Source organism: Dendrobates tinctorius, unplaced genomic scaffold (genome assembly GCF_039654945.1).
Source record: "Dendrobates tinctorius isolate UK_male_01 unplaced genomic scaffold, ASM3965494v1 ptg000070l, whole genome shotgun sequence".
NCBI classification, from domain to species: domain Eukaryota; kingdom Metazoa; phylum Chordata; class Amphibia; order Anura; family Dendrobatidae; genus Dendrobates; species Dendrobates tinctorius.
This window is the reverse complement of record NW_027361738.1, coordinates 85,102,498-85,126,855: the sequence shown is the minus strand read 5'-3', so window position 1 is coordinate 85,126,855 and position 24,358 is coordinate 85,102,498. Positions and strand designations below refer to the sequence as shown.

The 24,358-nt window shown below is 46.6% G+C and overlaps 1 protein-coding gene across 1 annotated transcript in view; it reads right to left on the bottom strand.

The window, feature by feature from the left end:
- The window catches only part of LOC141095774 (asparagine synthetase [glutamine-hydrolyzing]-like), a 90,890-nt gene extending 66,910 nt beyond the window's left edge, over positions 1-23,980 (bottom strand). Inside the window, exon 1 of the mRNA XM_073582078.1 lies at positions 23,892-23,980. The gene's annotated coding sequence lies outside the window, so the exon portion shown is untranslated. The remainder of the gene's footprint in view (positions 1-23,891) is intronic.
- Between the last annotated feature and the right edge of the window lie 378 nt (positions 23,981-24,358).

Below are 24,358 nucleotides of genomic sequence, written 5' to 3'. Positions count from 1 at the left end.
ATTTCATTTATGTGTAAGGATATGGACATGCTGCCCACGTTTCCGCCTTCTTGAAAAATACAAATTGTATTGTTGAACTTTTTGTAATGTGATAAGTGTTAATAATATGTAATTTGAACTGTGTCGTGTAATGTGAATAGTGTAAGTGTGCTATTAACTTGTGTAGTTTGACTATAGGAAGAGTTAATAGTTGGGACTAGTCCACAGTGGGAGGGGTTAGTGTTAGGAAAAGTGACTGTTTCCTGCTGTCAATATAGACGGAGTGGGTCGAGGCCGAACAGGAGCCGTGACCATGGCTACTGCCCCTCGTCACATTACAAATGGACTTTGTTTTCTTATCAACATTTAATTTATGGACTTTGATTAAAATATGGACTTTGCAAAAAAAAAACAGTACAGTTCATGGACTGAATGACAATAAAATTATGGACTGTACAATATCTATAGACATGCTATAATTTATCCCAAATGAATTATCCCTAAAGACTGTTTTAAAAGAACCAGGAAGAAGACGGGAAGAGATCAGAAGATGAGGACCAGACGGCATCAGATGATGACAATTGAAACTGCTTCGATTTAGATTTTGAATAATTATGAATATTAGTTGCAGCTTACCATAACATGAATTCGCACCATTATGTTATTGAATATGTATAGTAATAATCTGACATTGATGGGTGGGTGTTAACGCTTTACAGCCCATGTGACATAAATTCCCTTGACACCTGGGGGTGGGGATCACTCACGCACCCCTGGAGCCTGCTATATCCTGGACTTTGACAGTAATGGATGAGAAGCTGACACGTGTTTCTGTCGTCTACTGTAACTCTGATGAACACTTATGGATAAGCATCTCATAAAACCGCTGCGCAGGATCCAGAGAAAGAAGGTTGAATAAACTGCAGTCAATTTAATGAACTAACCATGGGACTAATTCACATAATAAATATTTTGCTGCAATGACCTTTTTGGGTGGACAATCCTATAAACCATTATATTTTTTTTAGCATCATTATTGGAGCATCACATCTGGTAAGAAGTCCTTAATTAATAAATATATGAAATGTGTGTTGTTAATAATATGGACACTACGTCTGTACATGGGAACTGTATGATTATATTGCAAAGCTCCCAAGCGTCCCGGATATGGCAGGACAGTCCTGTTTTTGACTGCCTGTCCCGCTGTCCCGAGCAGGACTCTTTTCTTCCCGCACTGCACTGAGCCGCCACGCCCCCCCATGCACCGACCCCATCCTCACCCTCTTAGAGACCCCCTGCAGCGCCCCCCACAGCCTGTGATGACTTGCTAGGCTGTTGCTTCTGTGCGCAGAGGACCTGTGATGAGGACACAGGAGGGGAGGAATCAGGAGTCACATGATCAGGGGCTGGGTGTGTGTGTGTGTGTGTGTGTGTGTGTGTGTGTGTGCAGGACACTGCTGTGCTGGTTGTCATAATGCTGGTGAGGGGAAGTTTATGTGTGAGGTCAGGAGGAGTTTACAGGGCGGATGTAGCAGAGCCATGTGTGTATGGGGTATGCAGAGCGGAGCCGTGTGTGTAAGGGGTGTACGGAGCGGAGCCAAGTGTGTATGTACGAGGTATATGGAGCGGAGCCACGTGTCTATGAGGTGTACGGAGCGGAGCCGTGTGTGTGTATGAGGTGTATGGAGCGGTGCCGCGTGTGTACGAGATGTATAGAGTGGAGCCGTGTGTGTATGAGGTGTACGGAGTGGAGCCACGTGTGTACGAGGTGTATAGAGCGGAGCCGTGTGTGTATGAGGTGTACGGAGCGGAGCCACATGTGTGTACGAGGTATACGGAGCAGAGCCATGTGTGTGTGTACAAGGTGTATAGAGCGGAGCCGTGTGTGTATGAGGTGTACGGAGCGGAGCCACATGTGTGTACGAGGTATACGGAGCAGAGCCATGTGTGTGTACGAAGTATACGGAGTGGAGCCACGTGTGTACGAGGTGTATAGAGCGGAGCCGTGTGTGTACAAGGTGTACGGAGCGGAGCCATGCGTGTACGAGGTGCCGTCTTGTGTGACACGACCCACAGGCCGGTAACTAAAACAACAAGACACGTCACGTGTAACTGTCCTGTGTGACACGACCCGCAGGCCGGTAACTAAACAACAAGACACGGGGGAAGGGGAAACAGTTACAACGGTGGGCCCTGCGATAGGGAACGGGGTCGTGAAGACCTCCTGCACTCCCCTGAGTCAGCGTCCCTCACACTCCTAACGTTCCCTATACAGGCTCTTCACCTGTCGCCGAGCCGGAACCTGTCACCCTAGCACACCCTACACCTATCCCTTGCTAGGGAGCTGGATGGTGCAGGCAATGGCCCCACCGCTGTACTAATACAAACCAGGGGAAAATACAAACAGGGAAACACCACTTAGCTTTGCTCTGTTGCTATTGCTCCTAGCAATAGAGTCCACCACCAGAATGCAGCTTTCCTCCAGAATAGCTACTACTTCTCCAAGCTTTGTCCGAGCAGCAAGGAACACCTCTCTATAATTCCTTCCTTCACCAGACACGCCCGGTCACACCCATTCCGCAATTAGTCACACCCATGTCCACGCCTATTCGCACCCATTTAGCACTGCTGATCACACTGACTTGTACTGAGGGCACAGTGGCTGGCATTATGGGCACACTGACTGGCACTAAGGAAGAGAGAAAACAGAGAGAGAGAGAAAAGAAAAAAGAGAAAGAAAGAGGGGAAAAAAGAAAGAAAGAAAGAACAGAGAGAGACAGTGAAAGAACAGAGAGAGAGAGAAAGAAAGAGGGGAAAGAAAGAACAGAGAGAGACAGAGAAAGAATAGAGAGAGAAAGAAAGAGGGGAAGAGAGAACAGAGAGAGACAGAGAAAGAATAGAGAGAGAAAGAAGTAAAGAAAAGAAAGAAAGAACAGAAAGAAAGAGAGGAAAGAAAAAGAAAGAAAGAGGGGAAAGAAAGAACAGAGAGAGAGAAAGAAAAAAGAAAGATTAGAGAGAGAAAGAAAGAACAGAGAGAGAGAGAAAGAAAATGAGGGAAAGACAGAATAGAGAATGAGAAAGAACAGAGAAAGAAAGAAAAAGAGAGAAAGAAATAAAGAAAGATTCTATAAAGATACTATAGCAGCCCAGCTCCCACTGTAGTGCCCACCTGAGCCTCCCGATGCAGGACATATCATGATCCGCTCACATGGCTGGCATCCCCGATTCCAAGGCGATCCTGCTGTCTGCGCTGTCGGAGGAGGACACGGTGATGGATCTGAAGCATTCCTGGTTCTGTTACAATCTCCTCAAGAAATTATCTCATTTCCGGTCAGCTTCAAGCACGTCACTTCAGGTGGAACATCACGTGTGTGTTTTAAAATGCTCCTCGGGGCTCCGCCGTGTACTTCTGTGTCCGTGGGAAAAGCCCGCTTTGTATGCTTCGTACACACTTGGCTCCGCTCCGTACATCCCGTACACATATGGCTCCGCTCCGTATACCCCAAACACACGCGGCTCCGCTCCATACACCTTGTACATGCGGCTCTGTTCCGTACACCTCGTACACACACGGCTCCTCTCCATACACTTCGTACACACGCGGCTCCGCTCCGTACACCAAGTACACACGCGGCTCCGCTCCGTACACCTCGTACACACACGGCTCTGTTCCGTACACCTCGTACACACACGGCTCCTCTCCATACACTTCGTACACACGCGGCTCCGCTCCGTACACCTCGTACACGCACGACTCCGCTCAGTACACCCCGTACACATACAGCCCTGCTACATCTACCCTGTAAACCCCTCTTGACCCCACACATACTTATCTCATCCAGCATCATGACAACAGCCAACAGCACAGCAGAGTCTTGCAGACACCAAGAGGCAAGGCTGTGCGCACAGGACCTGTGATGAGGTCACAGGAGGGGCGGAGTCAGGGGTCACATGATCAGGGGTCTGGACAAAGGCTCCTGATCATGTGACCCCCTGACTCCTCCCCTCCTGTGACCTCATCACAGGTCCTGCGAACAGAGAAGGCAAGTGACACTGTGAGTGGCTGCGGGGGCGGGGGGTCTCATGCTACGGCGAGGATGGGGTGCGTGGGGGAGGCGTGGTAGCTTATCTCTATGCAGTGCGGGAGGAACTTGGAAACTATCACTGCCGTGCCCACAGAGGGCCGGCGGCAGGAGCCACAGTGGCCGCAGCCGCTGGTAAGAGGCCAGATGATCGGGCACTGCCGCCCGCGGCCCACATGACACAGCGGCCCAGCGGGAAAATGCCCGGTTGGTTATATTGCCAATCCGGGCCTGGGTCCATGGTTCAGCAGAAAAAAAAGTTTGGTTGGTGATAATGTGATGGTCAACGTGTGACTGGACCCACCGCCCCCAGCAGGGCGAACTTCTATGACACACGCGACCCTGGATACACCGCCTCCAGTAGGGCGAATTTAAATAATATAACATGCAGCCGGATACACCACCTCCAGCAGGCGAATTTCAGAATTACACGTGAAACTGGATACACCGCCTCCAGCAGGGCGAATTTAAATAATAAGGGGAAAGACCAGGGAAACCGATACAATGGAGGGCCCTGCGATATGGAACGGGGACGTGGAGACCTTCTGCACTCCCCTGAGCCAGTCTCTACACTCCTAACAGTCCCTATACAGGCTCCGCACCTGTCGCCGAGCTGGAACCTAAGAACCCTAGCTCGCCCTGCACCTAGCCCTTTCTAATGAAATGGACGGTGCAGAAACTAATCCCACCACTGCACTGAAACACACATAAGGGAAGTCACAAACAGGGATAACACCACTTAGCTTTGCTCTGTTGCTATTGCTCCCAGCAACAGAGTCCACCACCAGAATGCAGCTTTTCTCCAGAATAGCTGCTACTTCTCCAAGCTTTGTCAGAGCTGCAAGGAACACCTCTCTGTAATTCCTTCCTTCACCAGACTTTACACCAGAGCTCCCCTGAGCTGCTCTCTGTAGTTCATTCCTTCACCAGTCTTGGTTGGAAATGAGTAATATCACCAACAATGAGTGAGAGAACAAGACACTCCTATATAGTTAAACCAGAGCAATCACACCTGTTAGTGATAATCACGTGCACTAAACCAAAGTAACCAGAGTGCAATGACTAGTGTTGAGCGATACCATCCAATACCCTAAAATATTGGATCGGATGGTATCGGCCCTGTTGTGAGTTCATTTTCCCCTTCATCACTGAGGTCTGGTGAACTCCCTATTCTGGTGAAGGAAGGTAGTGAGCCTGATTATCAGGCACCTGGGACTAATGAGGATGACTGGCTGAGTGGAGTCACTGACTGGATATAAGGCTGCCGACGCCCTTCTGCCCTGCGGGTGATTTCTCTGTGGACTCCTAGGACACCAGTCTGATTCCTGCTTCCCTAAAGCTAAGTTTTCTGCTTTGCCTTTTGCATTTATGTTTTGTTTTTGTTTTCCTTGCTTTTCTGGATTCTGCCATTCCCTGCTGGGGTGAGCTGAATCTCCTTTTGCCTGTAGCTCTGTCTTCAGAATATTCCTGAGTACTGACATAGCTTTTTGAAGCCTAGCGTCTTCAGGGCCTTTTTCACTGTCAGTCTGTTGGCTCTTATTTTCATAGGGTTTTTCACGGATTGCAGACAGCAGCCTTCCTGTCCTTTCCTATCTAGGTAGTTTGGGCCCCGTCTTTGCTCAGTCTATCTTTCTGTCTGTGTTAGTGTTTTCATCTTGCTTCACCATCATTATATGTTGGGGGCTGCCTATTGCTTTGGCGTCTGCTCTGGGGCAGTTTAGATTTCCCCTTTCTTTCTGTAGGCCTATTTAATTCTCCGGCTGTGATCGAGGGGTCTAGGGCATCGTAGGAACCCCCCACGGCTACTGTTAGTTGTTGTGATAGGATCAGGGGTCTGCAATCCGATAGCTGCCAACTGCTCTGGTTTTCTGGACTTAGCTAGCATTTCTGTTTTTGCCTCCTACGGTGACTCAATCATAACAGAATCACCCGCCATACCGCAGATCCTAGGGTACTCAATAGCAGGAAAGAATTGTGTTTAAAAAAAAAAAAAGGTGTTTGTATATTCTTTCCTCTATATCTCTGAGGCCGTAGGGGGAATTTTTTTTTCTCTCAATGGAGATAAAGCAATTGTCTGATCATGTGGAGCAGCTCGCTGCGGAAGTGCGGGGAATTTCCGCCTACCTTGCTCGTTCGCATGCTGTTGAACCACACCTGATGTATTTTTTGGGGATCGATCTAAATTTTTGAGTTTCAAAAATAATTGCAAATTATTTTTTGCCTTGAAGCCTAACTCGTCAGGGAGCTCCGCGCAGCAGGTTAAAATTGTCATCTCTTTGCTGCGTGGCGATCCCCAGGATTGGGCGTTTTCTTTGAAACCAGATGATCCTATTCTGACTAATGTGAACGCATTCTTTCAAGCTTTGGGGTTGTTGTATGACAAACCTAATGCTATTGATCAGGCTGAAAAGACCCTGTTGGCATTAAACCAGGGTCGAGATTCTGCAGAGTTGTACTGTCAAAAGTTCCGAAAGTGGGCGGTCCTTACTACCTGGAATGATAATGCCTTGGCTGCTCTCTTTCGGAAGGGTTTGTCAGAAGCCGTAAAAGATACTATGGTGGGATTTCCTGTTCCCTCTGGTCTGGACGATTCTATGTCATTAGCCATTCAGGTTGATCGGCGTTTATGTGAACGCAGGATTGCACGAGAGGTGTTGCCACCGGTTGAACAGACGTCTGAACCTATACAATGTGATAGAGTTTTGTCTAAGGCGCAACGTCAGGAGTTCAGAAGGTGTAATAAGCTGTGTTTTTTCTGTGGAGATGCCTCGCATATTATTTCTGTTTGTCCTAAACGAGAGAAACGCTTTGCACACACGTTTTCTGTTGGTGGTGTTCAACCTAAGTTTCTTCTGGCAATTACTCTGATCTGCTCCCTGTCCACATTTTCCGCCAAGGCTTTTGTGGATTCAGGAGCAGCGCTAAACCTAATGGACTTGGATTTTGCTAAACGTTGTGGATTTCCGATGACACCTCTGCAGACGCCTATACCTTTGAGGGGGATTGATGCTACTCCTTTGGCGAAAAATAAACCTCAGTTTTGGACCCAGGTGGTCATGCGGGTCGGCACAGACCATCAAGAAAATTGCAGATTTTTGGTGTTGCATGGTCTGCATGATGCCGTTGTTCTGGGGTTTCCCTGGTTGCAAATTCATAATCCAGTTTTGGATTGGAAGTCTGTGTCTGTGGTGAGTTGGGGTTGTCGGTGTGCCTTTAGTGAGGCTCCGGTTTTTTCCACCTCTCCTCAGTCGCATGATGTTCCTGACTATTTGGCGGACTTTTATGATGTATTTAGTGAGAATGAGTCTGCGTCCTTGCCTCCTCATAGGAGTTATGACTGTGCAATTGAACTAAGCCCGGGGTGTAAATTTCCCAAGGGTCGGCTCTTCAATTTATCTGTACCCGAGCACGAGGCTATGCGGTCCTATATTAAGGAGGCGTTGGAGAAGGGTCATATTAGACCATCCTCTTCACCCTTAGGTGCCGGTTTTTTTTTGTGGCCAAAAAGGATGGTTCTTTAAGGCCTTGTATTGATTATCATGCCCTCAATAAAATTACTATTAAATATCAGTATCCGTTACCCCTGATTTCGGATCTATTCTCTAGAGTTAGAGGTGCTTGCTGGTTTACCAAGCTTGACCTCAGGGGGCGTATAATCTTATCCGCATTAAGCAGGGGGATGAATGGAAGACGGCGTTTAATACTCCGGAGGGACATTTTGAGTACCTGGTGATACCTTTTGGGCTCACTAATGCCCCTTCTGTCTTCCAGTGCTTCATGAACGATATTTTCCGAGACTTTGTCGATAAATTTTTGATTATCTATCTGGATGATATTTTGATCTTCTCCAAGGATTGGGATTCTCATGTGGAACATATTCGGACTGTGTTCCGGATCTTGAGGGAGAATTCCCTGTATGTCAAAGGATCGAAATGCCTTTTTGGAGTACAGAGGATTTCATTTTTGGGATTTATTTTGTCTCTGTCAACTATTGAAATGGACCCGGCCAAGGTACAGGCCATTTATGATTGGGTTCAGCCAACTTCTTTGAAGGCCCTCCAGAAGATTTTGGGTTTTGCTAATTTTTATCGGAAATTTATAGCAAAATTTTCTAGTATTGCCAAGCCATTGACTGATCTGACTAAGAAGGGTGCTGATGTGTTGAATTGGTCTCCGGAGGCTGTTGCTTCCTTTCAGAAGCTGAAGCGAAGATTTACCTCCGCCCCGGTTTTGCGGCAACCTGATGTCTCACTCCCGTTCCAGGTAGAGGTGGATGCTTCTGAGATTGGTGCAGGAGCTGTTTTGTCCCAAAAGGATCCTGTAACATCTAAAATGAATCCCTGTGCTTTCTTTTCCCGAAAGTTCTCTCCATCTGAACGTAACTATGATGTGGGGAATCGGGAACTGTTGGCCATGAAATGGGCATTTGAGGAGTGGAGACATTGGTTGGAGGGAGCTAAACATCAAGTTGTGGTCCTCACTGACCACAAGAATTTGATTTACCTAGAGTCGGCTAAACGCTTGAACCCTAGACAGGCTAGGTGGGCCTTGTTTTTCACACGTTTTGATTTTGTGGTCTCTTTTCTTCCTGGAACTAAGAAGGTCAAGGCAGACGCCCTCTCTAGGAGTTTCTTTGCTGATTCTCCTGTGGTGACCAAGCCTGCTACCATCTTAGGCGAAGGGGTAGTTCTTTCTGCCATCTCGCCCGATTTGAGACTTGCTCTGCAAGAGTTCCAGGAGGACAAACCTAAGCGTTGTCCCAGTGGAAAGTTGTATGTTCCTGACCAGTGGAAGAAGAGAGTGATGTCTGAAGTTCATTGCTCTGCATTGGCTGGTCATCTAGGTATTTTTGGTACTAGAGATCTGGTGAGTCGCTCTTTTTGGTGGCCCACCTTGTCTCATGACGTCAGGAATTTTGTGCAGTACTGTGGGACTTGCTCCCGGTCTAAATCTTGTTCTCGCTCTAGTGGGTTGTTGATGCCTTTGCCGGCCCCCAGGAGGCCATGGACCCATATTTCAATGGATTTCATCTCTGATATGCCGGTCTCTCAAAGAATGACTGTTATTTGGGTGATTTGTGATAGGTTCTCTAAGATGGTTCATCTTGTACCACTCCCTAAGTTGCCATTTTCCTCTGAGTTGGTGCCCCTGTTTTTGCAACAGGTGGTTCGCTTGCACGGGATTCCTGAGAACATTGTATCTGACAGAGGAGTTCAGTTTGTGTCTAGATTTTGGAGGACGTTCTGTTCCAAGCTGGGAATTCAGTTGTTCTTCTCCTCTGCTTTTCACCCTCAGACCAATGGGCAGACAGAGAGAACAAACCAGACCTTGGAGTCGTATTTGAGATGTTTTATTTCCGCTGATCAGGATGATTCGGTTTCATTTTTGCCCTTGGCCGAATTTGCTTTAAATAATACAGCTAGTTCTGCCACTTTGATGCCACCTTTTTTTTGTAACTTTGGGTTTCATCCTCGATTTTCTTCAGGGCAGGTGGAGCCTTCTGCCTGCCCAGGTGTTGACACTGTGGTGGAGAGAATGCACCAGATCTGGGACCAAGTGGTGGATAAGTTATCTCTCTCCCAGGAAAAGGCCCAGCGGTTTTCCAATCGACATAGGACCATTGGTCCCCAGTTTAAGATTGGTGATATGGTGTGGTTATCATCAAAAAATATTGCTATGAAGGTGGCTTCTCCTAAGTTTAAGCCTAGATTTATTGGACCTTAAAAGATTTTGGAGATTATTAATCCGGTCTCTTTTCGTTTGGCTCTTCCTGTCACATTTAAAATCCATAATGTGTTCCATAAGTCCTTGTTGAAGAGGTTTGTTGAACCAGTTGTTCCTGGGGTGGCACCTCCAGACCCTGTATTGGTTGAAGGTAACATGGAATATGAGGTAGATAAAATACTGGATTCCCGTCTGGCTAGATTGGTGCGTGCCTTTCATCGGGCTCACCCTGATCGCCCTGGTGGCGTGGTTGAGGGTTCGGTGACCCCTCCTCAAGGGGGAGGTACTGTTGTGAGTTCATTTTCCCCTTCGTCACTGAGGTCTGGTGAACTCCCTATTCCGGGGAAGGAAGGTAGTGAGCCTGATTATCAGGCACCTGGGACTAATGAGGATGACTGGCTGAGTGGAATCACTGACTGGATATAAGGCTACCAACGCCCTTCTGCCCTGCGGGTGATTTCTCTGTGGACTCCTAGGACACCAGTCTGATTCCTGCTTCCCTAAAGCTAAGTTTTCTGCTTTGCCTTTTGCATTTATGTTTTGTTTTTGTTTTCCTTGCTTTTCTGGATTCTGACATTCCCTGCTGGGGTGAGCTGAATCTCCTTTTGCCTGTAGCTCTGTCTTCAGAATATTCCTGAGTACTGACATAGCTTTTTGAAGCCTAGCGTCTTCAGGGCCTTTTTCACTGTCAGTCTGTTGGCTCTTATTTTCATAGGGTTTTTCACGGATTGCAGACAGCAGCCTTCCTGTCCTTTCCTATCTAGGTAGTTTGGGCCCCGTCTTTGCTCAGTCTATCTTTCTGTCTGTGTTAGTGTTTTCATCTTGCTTCACCGTCATTATATGTTGGGGGCTGCCTATTGCTTTGGGGTCTGCTCTGGGGCAGTTTAGATTTCCCCTTTCTTTCTGTAGGCCTATTTAATTCTCCGGCTGTGATCGAGGGGTCTAGGGCATCGTAGGAACCCCCCACAGCTACTGTTAGTTGTTGTGATAGGATCAGGGGTCTGCAATCCGATAGCTGCCAACTGCTCTGGTTTTCTGGACTTAGCTAGCATTTCTGTTTTTGCCTCCTACGGTGACTCAATCATAACACGGCCCGATACGAAAAAAGTATTGGGTATCGCCGATTCCGATACCGGAAGTCCCATTCAAGTCCCAAATCATTCTATGATTCTATGATTCTGTCCTTGTACAGCCTCTCGGGGGTGTGTATGGACTGCCGGGGGCTGTACCAGCCTGCCGGGGGGCTGTGCCGACTGTCCGGGGGTCTGTGCGGACTGCCGGGGGTCTGTACCGGCCTGCAGGGGGGCTGTGCCGGCCTGCCGGTGGTCTGTACCGACTGTCCGGGGGTCTGTGCAGGCTGTGGGGGTCTGTGCAGGCATCGTCCGATGGGACTACAAGTCCCATCGGGCGATGCCTGCTACCATGACGGTGATTGACACATTAGCCAATGATGGGTCAGTAGTAGTCCCATCATCCGGCCTATGTGTTGAATGTAAAAAAAAAAAAAAACATACTACATACTACATACATACTACATACATGCTACATACATACTACATACATGCTACATACATACTACATACATGCTACATACTACATACATGCAACATACATACTACATACATGCAACATACATACTACATGCATGCAACATACATACATACAACATATATACTACATGCATGCAACATGCATACTACATATATACCACATATATACCACATGCATGCAACATACATATATACTACATATATACTACATGCATGCAACATACATATATACTACATATATACTACATGCAACATACATACTACATATATACTACATGCATGCAACATATATACCACATGCATGCAACATACATATATGCAACATATATACTACATGCAAGCAACATGCATACTACATATATACCACATATATACTACATGCATGCAACATACATATATACTACATATATATTACATGCAACATACATACTACATATATACTACATGCATGCAACATACATACATACTACATATAAACTACATATATACCACATGCATGCAACATGCATACTACATATATACTACATATATACTATATGCATGCAACATACATACATACTACATATATACCACATGCATGCAACATGCATACTACATATATACAACATGCATACTACATATATACTACATGCATGAAACATACATACTACATATATACAACATATATACTACATGCATGCAACATGCATACTACATATATACCACATATATACTACATGCATGCAACATACATATATACTACATATATACCACATGCATGCAACATGCATACTACATATATACTACATGCATGCAACATACATATATACTACATATATACCACATGCATGCAACATGCATACTACATGCATGCAACATACATACTACATACAGTCATATGTAAAAGTTTGGGCACCCCTATTAATGTTAACCTTTTTTCTTTATAACAATTTTGGTTTTTGCAACAGCTATTTCAGTTTCATATATCTAATAACTGATGGACTCAGTTATATTTCTGGATTCAAATGAGGTTTATTGTACTAACAGAAAATGTGCAATCTGCATTTAAACAAAATTTGACCGGTGCAAAAGTATGGGCACCCTTATCATTTTCTTGATTTGAACACTCCTAACTACTTTTTACTGACTTCCTGAAGCACTAAATTGGTTTTGTAACCTCATTGATAGAGTTGAGCAATACGGTCCGATACTTCAAAGTATCGGATCGGAATGGATCGGCCGATCTTAAAAAAAAGTATCGGTATCGCCGATTCCGATACCGGAAGTCCCATTCAAGTCTATGGGACTTCCGGTATCGGAATAAGAAAAACCCTGTTTTTGCCTTGTACAGCCTCTCTGGGGTCTGTACGGGCCTTTCGGGGGGCTGTGCCGGCCTGCCAGGGGGTCTGTGCAGGCTCCGGTGGTCTGTGCCGGCCTGCCGGGGGGCTGTGCCGGCCTGCCGGGGGGCTGTGCAGGCTCCGGGGGGCTGTGCCGGCCTGCCGGTGGTCTGTGCAGGCTTCGGGGGTCTGTGCAGGCATCGTCCGATGGGACTACAAGTCCCATCGGGCGCTGCCTGCTACCATGACAGTGATTGACACATTAGCCAATGATGGGACAGTAGTAGTCCCATCATCCGGCTAATGTGTTGAATGTAAAAAAAACAAAAAAACAATTACATGCTACATACATGCTACATACATACAACATGCATACTACATGTAACATACATACTACATATATACTACATGCAACATGCATACTACATACATGCTACATTCATACTACATTCATACTACATATATACTACATGCAACATACATACTACATATATACTACATGCATGCAACATACATACAACATATATACTACATGCATGCAACATGCATACTACATATATACTACATGCTACATACATACTACATATATACTACATGCATGCTACATACATACTACATATATACTACATGCATGCTACATACATACTGCATGCTACATACATACTACATGCTACATACCACATATATACTACATACATACTACATGCATGCTACATACATACCACATACATACTACATACATACTACATACATACTACATGCATGCTACATGCATGCTACATGCTACATACATAACACATATATACTACATGCATGCTACATACATACTACATGCTACATACATACCACATACATACTACATACATACTACATACATACTACATGCATGCTACATACATACTACATACATACTACATATATACTACATGCATGCTACATACATACTACATGCTACATACATACCACATACATACTACATACATACTACATACATACTACATGCATGCTACATACATACTACATGCTACATACATACTACATATATACTAACTGCATGCTACATACATACTGCATGCTACATGCATGCTACATACATACTACATACATACTACATGCTACATACATACCACATATATACTACATACATACTACATGCATGCTACATACAATACATACATAGACATACAGTACATATAACATAGAGTAACATACTTACCAATACTTGTCACATTGTTCCCCGAAGCCATTGTCTTTTACGGAATAAATATTAACATAACAAACCACAAAAATACTCACCCACGATCCGAAGCAGTCCACGAGTGTGTCCCACGACGATCTTGGGTAGAGAACTGCAGCATCAGCTGATGCTGCCATTCTCTACGGGCTGCAGGAATCCAATGACGGAAGGTAGGTATCCTTCCGCACTGTATTCCTCCGCCACTTAAAAAAAAAAAGTCCCTAGTCTCACTTTATGCCATTGCTGCGTGGGAAATTCCCACACAGCAATGGCATAAAGTGAGACTAGGGACTTTTTTTTTTTTAAGTGGCGGAGGAATACAGTGCGGAAGGATACCTACCTTCCGTCATTGGATTCCTGCAGCCCGTAGAGAACGGCAGCATCAGCTGATGCTGCAGTTCTCTACCCAAGATCGTCGTGGGACACACTCGTGGACTGCTTCGGATCGTGGGTGAGTATTTTTGTGGTTTGTTATGTTAATATTTATTCCGTAAAAGACAATGGCTTCGGGGAACAAAGTGACAAGTATTGGTAAGTATGTTACTCTATGTTATATGTACTGTATGTCTATGTATGTATTGTATGTAGCATGCATGTAGTATGTATGTAGTATATATGTGGTATGTATGTAGCATGTAGTATGTATGTAGCATGTATGTAGTATGTATGTGGTATGTATGTAGCATGTAGTATGTATGTAGCATGCATGTAGTATATATGTGTTATGTATGTAGCATGTAGCATGCATGTAGCATGCATGTAGTATGTATGTAGTATGTATGTAGTATGTATGTGGTATGTATGTAGCATGTAGGTGGTATGTATGTAGCATGTAGCATGCATGTAGTATGTATGTAGTATATATGTGGTATGTATGTAGCATGTAGTATGTATGTAGCATGCAGTATGTATGTAGCATGCATGTAGTATATATGTAGTATGTATGTATGTAGCATGTAGTATGTATGTAGCATGCATGTAGTATATATGTAGTATGTATGTAGCATGTAGTATGTATGTAGCATGCATGTAGTATATATGTAGTATGTATGTAGCATGTAGTATGTATGTAGCATGCATGTAGTATGTATGTAGTATGTATGTAGTACTTTTTTTTTTTTTTTTTAACATTTAACACATAAGCCGGATGATGGGACTACTACTGTCCCATCATTGGCTAATGTGTCAATCACTGTCATGGTAGCAGGCATCGCCAGATGGGACTTGTAGTCCCATCGGACGATGCTTGCACAGACCCCCGGACATCAGCACAGCCCCCCGGCAGGCCGGCACAGCCCCCCGGCAGGCCGGTACAGACCCCCACAGGGTGCACAGACCACCGGCAGGCCGGCACAGCCCCCCGGCAGGCCGGTACAGACCCCGGGCAGTCCACACAGCCCCCCGGCAGGCCGGCACAGCCCCCCCGGCAGGCCGGCAGAGACCCCCGGAAGGCCCGAAATGACGGCGCATCATGATGCGCACACACCGCGCATCATGATGACGTCATTTCGGCTGTCAATCAACTTTGAACTTCCGATTCCGATGCCGACTTCCGATATTGAAAAAATATCGGAAGTCGGTATCGGAATTCCGATACAGCAAGTATCGGCCGATACCCGATACTTGCGGTATCGGAATGCTCAACACTACTCACTGAGCTTTGAACTTCATAGCCAGGTGTATCAAATCATGAGAAAAGGTATTTAAAGTGGCCACTTGCAAGTAGTTCTCCTATTTGATTCTCCTATGAAGAGTGGCATCATGGGCTCCTCAAAACAACTCTCAAATGATCTGAAAACAAAGATTATTCAACATAGCTTTTCAGGGGAAGGATACAAAAAGTTGTCTCAGAGATTTAACCTGTCAGTTTCCACTGTGAGGAACATAATAAGGAAATGGAAGAACACAGGTACAGTTCTTGTTAAGCCCAGAAGTGGCCGGCCAAGAAAAATATCAGAAAGGCAGAGAAGAAGAATGGTGAGAACAGTCAAGGACAATCCACAGACCACCTCCAAAGACCTGCAGCATCATCTTGCTGCAGATGGTGTCACTGTGTGTACGAGGTGTATGGAGCAGAGCCGTGTGTGTGTACGAGGTGTATGGAGCTGAGCCGTGTGTGTACAAGCTGTGTGCAGCTGAGCTGTGCGTGTACGAGGTGTATGGAGCTGAGCTGTGCGTGTACGAGGTGTACAGAGCGGAGCCACATGCGTACAAGGTGTATAGAGCGGAGCCGTGTGTGTACGAGGTGTATAGAGCGGAGCCATGTGTGTGTACGAGGTATACGGAGCGGATCCACATGCGTACAAGGTGTATAGAGCGGAGCCGTGTGTGTACGAGGTGTATAGAGCGGAGCCGTGTGTGTACGAGGTGTATGGAGCGGAGCCACGTGTGTACGAGGTGTATGGAGCGGAGCCGTGTGTGTATGAGGTGTATGGAGCGGAGCCGTGTGTGTGTACGAGGTGTATGGAGCTGAGCCGTGTGTGTACAAGCTGTGTGCAGCTGAGCTGTGCGTGTACGAGGTGTATGGAGCTGAGCTGTGCGTGTACGAGGTGTACAGAGCGGAGCCACATGCGTACAAGGTGTATAGAGCGGAGCCGTGTGTGTACGAGGTGTATAGAGCGGAGCCATGTGTGTGTACGAGGTATACGGAGCGGATCCACATGCGTACAAGGTGTATAGAGCGGAGCCGTGTGTGTACGAGGTGTATAGAGCGGAGCCGTGTGTGTACGAGGTGTATGGAGCGGAGCCACGTGTGTACGAGGTGTATGGAGCGGAGCCGTGTGTGTATGAGGTGTATGGAGCAGAGCCGTGTGGGTGTATGAGGTGTATGGAGCGGAGCCGTGTGTGTGTATGAGGTATATGGAGCTGAGCCGTGTGTGTACAAGCTGTATGGAGCTGAGCTGTGCGTGTACGAGGTGTATGGAGCTGAGCTGTGCGTGTACGAGGTGTACAGAGCGGAGCCATGTGTGTGTACAAGGTATACGGAGTGGAGCCATGTGTGTGTACGAAGTATACGGAGCGGAGCCACATGCGTACGAGGTGTATGGAGCGGAGCCGTGTGTGTGTGTATGAGGTATATGGAGCTGAGCCGTGTGTATACAAGCTGTATGGAGCTGAGCTGTGCGTGTACGAGGTGTATGGAGCTGAGCTGTGCATGTACGAGGTGTATAGAGCGGAGCTGAGTGTGTACCAGGTGTATGGAGCGGAGCCATGTGTGTATGAGGTGTATGGAGCTGAGCCGTGTGTGTACAAGCTGTGTGCAGCTGAGCTGTGCGTGTACGAGATGTATGGAGCTGAGCCGTGTGTACGAGGTGTACAGAGCGGAGCCACATGCGTACAAGGTGTATAGAGCGGAGCCGTGTGTGTACGAGGTGTATAGAGCGGAGCCATGTGTGTGTACGAGGTATACGGAGCGGATCCACATGCGTACAAGGTGTATAGAGCGGAGCCGTGTGTGTACGAGGTGTATAGAGCGGAGCCGTGTGTGTACGAGGTGTATGGAGCGGAGCCACGTGTGTACGAGGTGTATGGAGCGGAGCCGTGTGTGTATGAGGTGTATGGAGCGGAGCCGTGTGTGTGTACGAGGTGTATGGAGCGGAGCCACATGTGTGCGAGGTGTATGGAGCAGAGCCGTGTGTGTGTACGAGGTGTATGGAGCGGAGCCGTGTGTGTGTATGAGGTATATGGAGCTGAGCCGTGTGTGTACAAGCTGTATGGAGCTGAGCTGTGCGTGTACGAGGTGTATGGAGCTGAGCTGTGCGTGTACGAGGTGTACAAAGCGGAGCCACGTGTGTGTACGAGGTATACGGAGCGGAGCCACATGCGTACGAGGTGTATGGAGCGGAGCCGTGTGTGTGTATGAGGTATATGGAGCTGAGCCGTGTGTATACAAGCTGTATGGAGCTGAGCTGTGCGTGTACGAGGTGTATGGAGCTGAGCTGTGCATGTACGAGGTGTATAGAGCGGAGCTGAGTGTGTACCAGGTGTATGGAGCGGAGCCATGTGTGTACGAGGTGTATGGAGCTGAGCCGTGTGTGTACAAGCTGTGTGCAGCTGAGCTGTGCGTGTACGAGGTGTATGGAGCTGAGCCGTGTGTACGAGGTGTACAGAGCGGAGCCACATGCGTACAAGGTGTATAGAGCGGAGCCGTGTGTGTACGAGGTGTATAGAGCGGAGCCGTGTGTGTACGAGGTGTATGGAGCGGAGCCACGTGTGTACGAGGTGTATGGAGCGGAGCCATGTGTGTATGAGGTGTATGGAGCGGAGCCGTGTGTGTGTACGAGGTGTATGGAGCGGAGCCACATGTGTGCGAGGTGTATGGAGCAGAGCCGTGTGTGTGTACGAGGTGTATGGAGCGGAGCCGTGTGTGTGTATGAGGTATATGGAGCTGAGCCGTGTGTGTACAAGCTGTATGGAGCTGAGCTGTGCGTGTACGAGGTGTATGGAGCTGAGCTGTGCGTGTACGAGGTGTACAAAGCGGAGCCACGTGTGTGTACAAGGTATACGGAGTGGAGCCATGTGTGTGTACGAGGTATACGGAGCGGAGCCACATGCGTACGAGGTGTATGGAGCGGAGCCGTGTGTGTGTATGAGGTATATGGAGCTGAGCCGTGTGTATACAAGCTGTATGGAGCTGAGCTGTGCGTGTACGAGGTGTATGGAGCTGAGCTGTGCATGTACGAGGTGTATAGAGCGGAGCCGAGTGTGTACCAGGTGTATGGAGCGGAGCCATGTGTTTACGAGGTGTATGGAGCGGAGCCGTGTGTGTGTACGAGGGGTATGGAGCGGAGCCGTGTGTGTGTATGAGGTGTATGGAGCGGAGCCACATGTGTGCGAGGTGTATGGAGCGGAGCCGTGTGTGTGTACGAGGTGTATGGAGCTGAGCCATGCATGTACGAGGTGTATGGAGCTGGGCCGTGCATGTACGAGGTGGACGGAGCTGAGCTGCGCGTGTATGAGGTGTATGGAGCGGAGCCGTGTGTGTGTACGAGGTGTATGGAGCGGAGCCACATGTGTGCGAGGTGTATGGAGCAGAGCCGTGTGTGTGTACGAGGTGTATGGAGCAGAGCCGTGTGTGTGTATGAGGTATATGGAGCTGAGCCGTGTGTGTACAAGCTGTATGGAGCTGAGCTGTGCGTGTACGAGGTGTATGGAGCTGAGCTGTGCGTGTACGAGGTGTACAGAGCGGAGCCATGTGTGTGTACAAGGTATACGGAGTGGAGCCATGTGTGTGTACGAGGTATACGGAGCGGAGCCACATGCGTACGAGGTGTATGGAGCGGAGCCGTGTGTGTGTATGAGGTATATGGAGCTGAGCCGTGTGTATACAAGCTGTATGGAGCTGAGCTGTGCGTGTACGAGGTGTATGGAGCTGAGCTGTGCGTGTACGAGGTGTATAGAGCAGAGCCGAGTGTGTACCAGGTGTATGGAGCGGAGTCATGTGTGTACGAGGTGTATGGAGCGGAGCCGTGTGTGTGTACGAGGGGTATGGAGCGGAGCCGTGTGTGTGTATGAGGTGTATGGAGCGGAGCCACATGTGTGCGAGGTGTATGGAGCGGAGCCGTGTGTGTGTACGAGGTGTATGGAGCTGAGCCATGCATGTACGAGGTGTATGGAGCTGGGCCGTGCATGTACGAGGTGTATGGAGCTGAGCCATGCGTGTACGAGGTGTATGGAGCTGAGCCGTGCGTGTACGAGGTGTATGGAGCTGAGCCATGCATGTACGAGGTGTACGGTGCTGAGCCATGCGTGTACGAGGTGGACGGAGCTGAGCTGCGCGTGTACGAGGTGTAAGGATCGGAGCCCTGTGTGTGCAAAGTGTATGGAGCTGAGCCGTGTGTTTACGGAGCGGAGCAGAGCCATGTGTGTACAGGGTGTACAGAGTGGAGCCATGTGTGTACGAGGTGTATGGAGCAAAGCCGCATGTGTACAAGGTTTACAGAGTGGAGCCTTGTGTGTACAAGGTGTACAGAGTGTGGCCCCATGTGTACGAGGTTTACGGAGTGGAGCCATGTGTGTACTGAGTGGAGCCGTGTGTGTACGAGGCGTACGGAGCGGAGCCGTGTGTGTTATGATTGGGTCACCGAGGAGGAAAGCAAGACCAAGCTAAGCCACAGAAAACCAGAGAGGTTGTTAACTAAGCGGATTGCAGACCCTGATCCTATCCACACAACTAGCAGTAGCCGTAGAGCGTACCTACGATGATTCTAGATGCCTCGACACAGCCGGAGAACTAAATAAGCCTAAAGCAAGAAAGGGGAAATCTAAACTGCCCCAGAGCAAACCCCAAAGGAATAGATAGCCCCCAAACATATATTGTCAGTGAGACAAGATGAAAACACAAACGCAGGTAGGAAAATAGGCTGAGCAAATGATGGGGCCCAAACTAACTAGACAGGACAGGAAAGGAAAGACACTGTCTGCAATCACGCAAAAAACCCTGCGAAAAATTCCCAACACGTCTGATAGAAAAAAACACTGAAGTCACTAGACTTCGCCCACTATATCAGCACTCTGGTATATTCTGAAAGCAGAGCAAAGAGAGGCCAATCTAATAAGGGACAAAAAACAAACTGGCACAAACAGTAACATAAGGATGGAAATTCAGCGCAGCCCCAGCCGGGGCTGGCTGACCACACAAAACTGAAATAGACAAAACCAAATCAAATGTGAACAATAGCAAAAGAACACTTAGCTTGAGCATGCAGGGACTGAGCTGGAAACTAAGACCTCAGGAGGCAGGAAAAAATCACCAGCAGGGATAGAGGGAGTCGGCTGTCTTAAATCCAATCAGAAACTCCAGATGTCCAGTCATCCTCCTCATTATCAGGTGGCAGACCTCTGTCAATTAGATCAGCTCCACTACCTCCTGTAACCACCAGAGGTAGCCCGGAAAGAGAACTCGCGACCCCTCTGTCAATACAACCAGCTCCACCACCTTCACTAGTTACCAGAGGTAGACCTGAAAGTGAATTCACAACACATGTGTGTACGAGGCATACAAAGCGGAACCGTGTGTGTATGAGGTGTGCGGAGCCATGCGTGTACAAGTTGTATGGTGGGAGCATTCATACCTCCCAACCGTCCCGGATCCAGCGGGACAGTCCCGATTTTGAGAGAGAGTCTGTCCCGGCCGGGAGCTTACTTTTCCTGCGGACACAGGAGTACACGGCGGAGCCCCAAGGAGCACTTTAAAATTTGCATGTGATGTTCCACAGGAAGTAACGTGGTGGAAGCTGACTGGAAATTAGGTAATTTCGGGAGGAGATTGTGACGGAACCATGGAGGCACTTTAGGAAATGCTTCAGATCCATCACTGTGTCCCCCTCCGACAGCGCAGACAGCGGGATCGCCTTGGAATAGGGGATGCCAGCCATGTGAGCAGATCATGATATGTCCTGCATCGGGAGGCTCAGGTGGGCATTACAATGGGAGCCAGGCTACTATAGCATCTTTGTAGATTCTTTCTTTCTTTCTCTCTTTGATTCTTTCTCTCTCTGTTCTTTCTTTCTCTCACTCTCTAATCTTTCTTTTTTCTCTCTCTGTTCTTTCTTTCCTCTCTTTCTTTCTCTCTCTTCTTTCCCCTCTTTCTTTCTCTCTCTGTTCTTTCTTTCTCTCTGTTCTTTCTTTTTTCTCTCTTTCTTTCTCTAATCTTTTTTTCTCTCTCTGTTCTTTCTTTTTCTCTCTGTTCTTTCTTTCTTTCCCATCTTTCTTTCTTTCCCATCTTTCTTTTTCTCTCTGTTCTTTCCCCTTTCTTTCTGTCTCTGTTCTTTCTTTCCCCTTTCTTTCTTTATTTCTTTCTCTCTGTTCTTTATTTCTTTCCCCTCTTTCTTTCTCTCTCCTTCTCTGTTCTTTCTTTCCCCTCTTTGTTTTTTTCTCTCTCTTTTTTCTGTCCATTCTTTCTTCCCCCTTTCTTTCTTTCTTTCTTTCTTTCTTTTCTTTCTCTCCGTTCTTTCTTTTTTCTCTTTCTTTCTCTCTCTGTTCTTTCTTTCATTCTTTCTTTCTCTCTGTTCTTTCTTTCACTCTATTCTTTCTCTTTCTTTCTCTCTCTAATCTTTCTTTCTCTCCCTCTGTTCTTTGTTTCCCCTCTTTCTTTCTCTCTCTATTCTTTCTCTCATTCTGTTCTTTCTTTCCCATCTTTCTTTCTCTCTATCTCTCTGTTCTTTCTATCTTTCTCTTTCTTTCTTGTTTTCTTTCTTTCTCTCTGTTCTGTTTCTTTCCCCTCTTTCTTTCTCTCTGTTCTTTATTTCTTTCCCCTCTTTCTTTCTTTCTCTCTCTGTTCTTTCTTTCTCTCTATCTATGTTCTTTCTCTTTTTCTTTCTTGCTCTCTTTCTTGCTTCCTTTCTTTCTCTCTCTCTGTTCTTTCTTTCCACTTTTTCTTTCTCTCTCCCTCTCTGTTCTTTCCTTCTTTCCCCTCATTCTTTTTTTCTCTCTCTGTTCGTTCTTTCTTTCTCTTTTTCTTTCTCTCTGTTCTCTTTTTCTTTTCCCACTTTCTTTCTCTGTTCTTTCTTTCTTTTTCTCTTTCTATCTTTCTCTCTGTTCTCTTTCTTTCCCCTCTTTCTTTCTCTCTCTATTCTTTCTCTCTCTCTGTTCTTTCTTTCCCATTTTTCTTTCTCTCTATCTCTCTGTTCTTTGTTTCTATCTTTCTTTCTTTCGCTCTGTTCTTTTTCTTTCCCCTCTTTCTTTCTTTCTTTCTTTCTTTCTTTCTTTCTTTCTCTCTGTTCTTTCCCCTCTTTCTTTCTGTTCTTTATTTCTTTCCCCTCTTTCTTTCTTTTTTTCTTTCTTTCTTTCTTTCTTTCTCTCTATCTCTCTGTTCTTTCTTTCCCCTCTTTCTTTCTCTTTCTTTCTCTCTGTTCTTTCTTTCCACCCTTTCTTTCTCTCTCCCTCTCTGTTCTTTCTTTCTTTCCCCTCTTTCTTTTTTTTTCTCTCTGTTCGTTCTTTCTTTCTTTCTCTTTTTCTTTTTTTCTCTCTGTTCTCTCTTTCTTTCTTTCTCTCTGTTCTCTCTTTCTTTCCACGCTTTCTTTCTCTCTCTCTGTTCTTTCTTCCCCCCTTTCTCTCTTTGTTCTTTCTTTTTCTTTCTTTTTCTCTTTCTTTCTCTCTTTCTCCTTTATTTCGCTCTGTTCTTTCTTTCTTTCCACTCTTGCTTTCTCTGGATGTGATTGGGGCATGGACATGGGTGTGATTAGTTGTGAAATGGGTGTGGTTGGGTCATGGCCTAAAATTTGTCACAGCACGCTGCCCCTCTTTCCCCTTGTCCCTCTTTCCCTTCTTCAAAAGTTGGGAGGTATGATATTGCACTGTAGGACAGTATATAAGCACTGTATAACTATATATAGGACCACTGCACAGAATAAGAGCGCTGTATGACTATATAGAGCAGACTTTGGCATCATACGGGCACTTTATCACTATATACGGCACTGTAGAATAAGAAAAGGGCACTGTAAAACTACATGGCACTGTTTGGCAGTATATGGCACAATAAGAGATATGCTTAGATCTACTTTAGCCTCTGTACTTGCTACAGTGCCATGAAGCATGTTGGTATATTCATGATGCATCTGGACAATGTATGACACTCTGTGTGCAGTATATGGTTGCAGTATGGCACTGTCTGGGCACTGTATTGCAGTATCACAGCTGGGATTAGGGACAGACAATGGAGGCAGCTGTATAGAGCCCAGCTATCTCTCCATCCTACAGTGATGCCCCAGGACTCCTCTGGGTGCTGCACTCAGCAGATTCCGCTGACAGCTGCAGGAATCCAGTTTCCCCACATCTGCTCTTCTTTTCCTGCTCTTTCTAATGTCATGACATAGACTGCAGCCAGCAGCAGGACTACAACTCTCACTGTGGTTAGAAAAGTGAATATAAACCCGTCTAGTATAAATATACATATATGGATCCTGAGGTACAGATAAGTCTTATAGGAGTCTTATATATGTGTTATCTATTCAGTGATCACTGGGATCAGGCAGATTATAAAGCTTATAATGAAAATCACCTTCTCCGGGGACAGTCGGTGGGATTGCTGTACTCGTAGCTCTGGGAGATCAAGGTCTACCCCGGCAGCTGCACGCTGTTCTCCACACCTGTACACTCTGGAAATGCAAATATGACAATGTATGCATGGCTGCCAATGCCTGCAGGTCGGAGCGCTCTCATTGGCGGAGGCAGCCTTCCAGGCATCATTGGCGCAGCCTCATACTTTTATATAAATTCCAAAAGCAACTATGTGATACTGTGCTGCGGTGTATCTAAGTTTATCATGTGTGATAATGTGCTGCTGAGGCGGTGTATCTAAGCCTATCATGTGTCATACAGTGTTGCTGTGACGGTGTATCTAAGCCTATCAATTGTGATACTGTGCTGCTGAGCCGGTGTATCTAAGTCTATCATGTGATACTGTGCTGCTAAGACAGTGTTTCTAAACCTCTTAAATATACATTTTCCGTATCTTTATTTATTCAA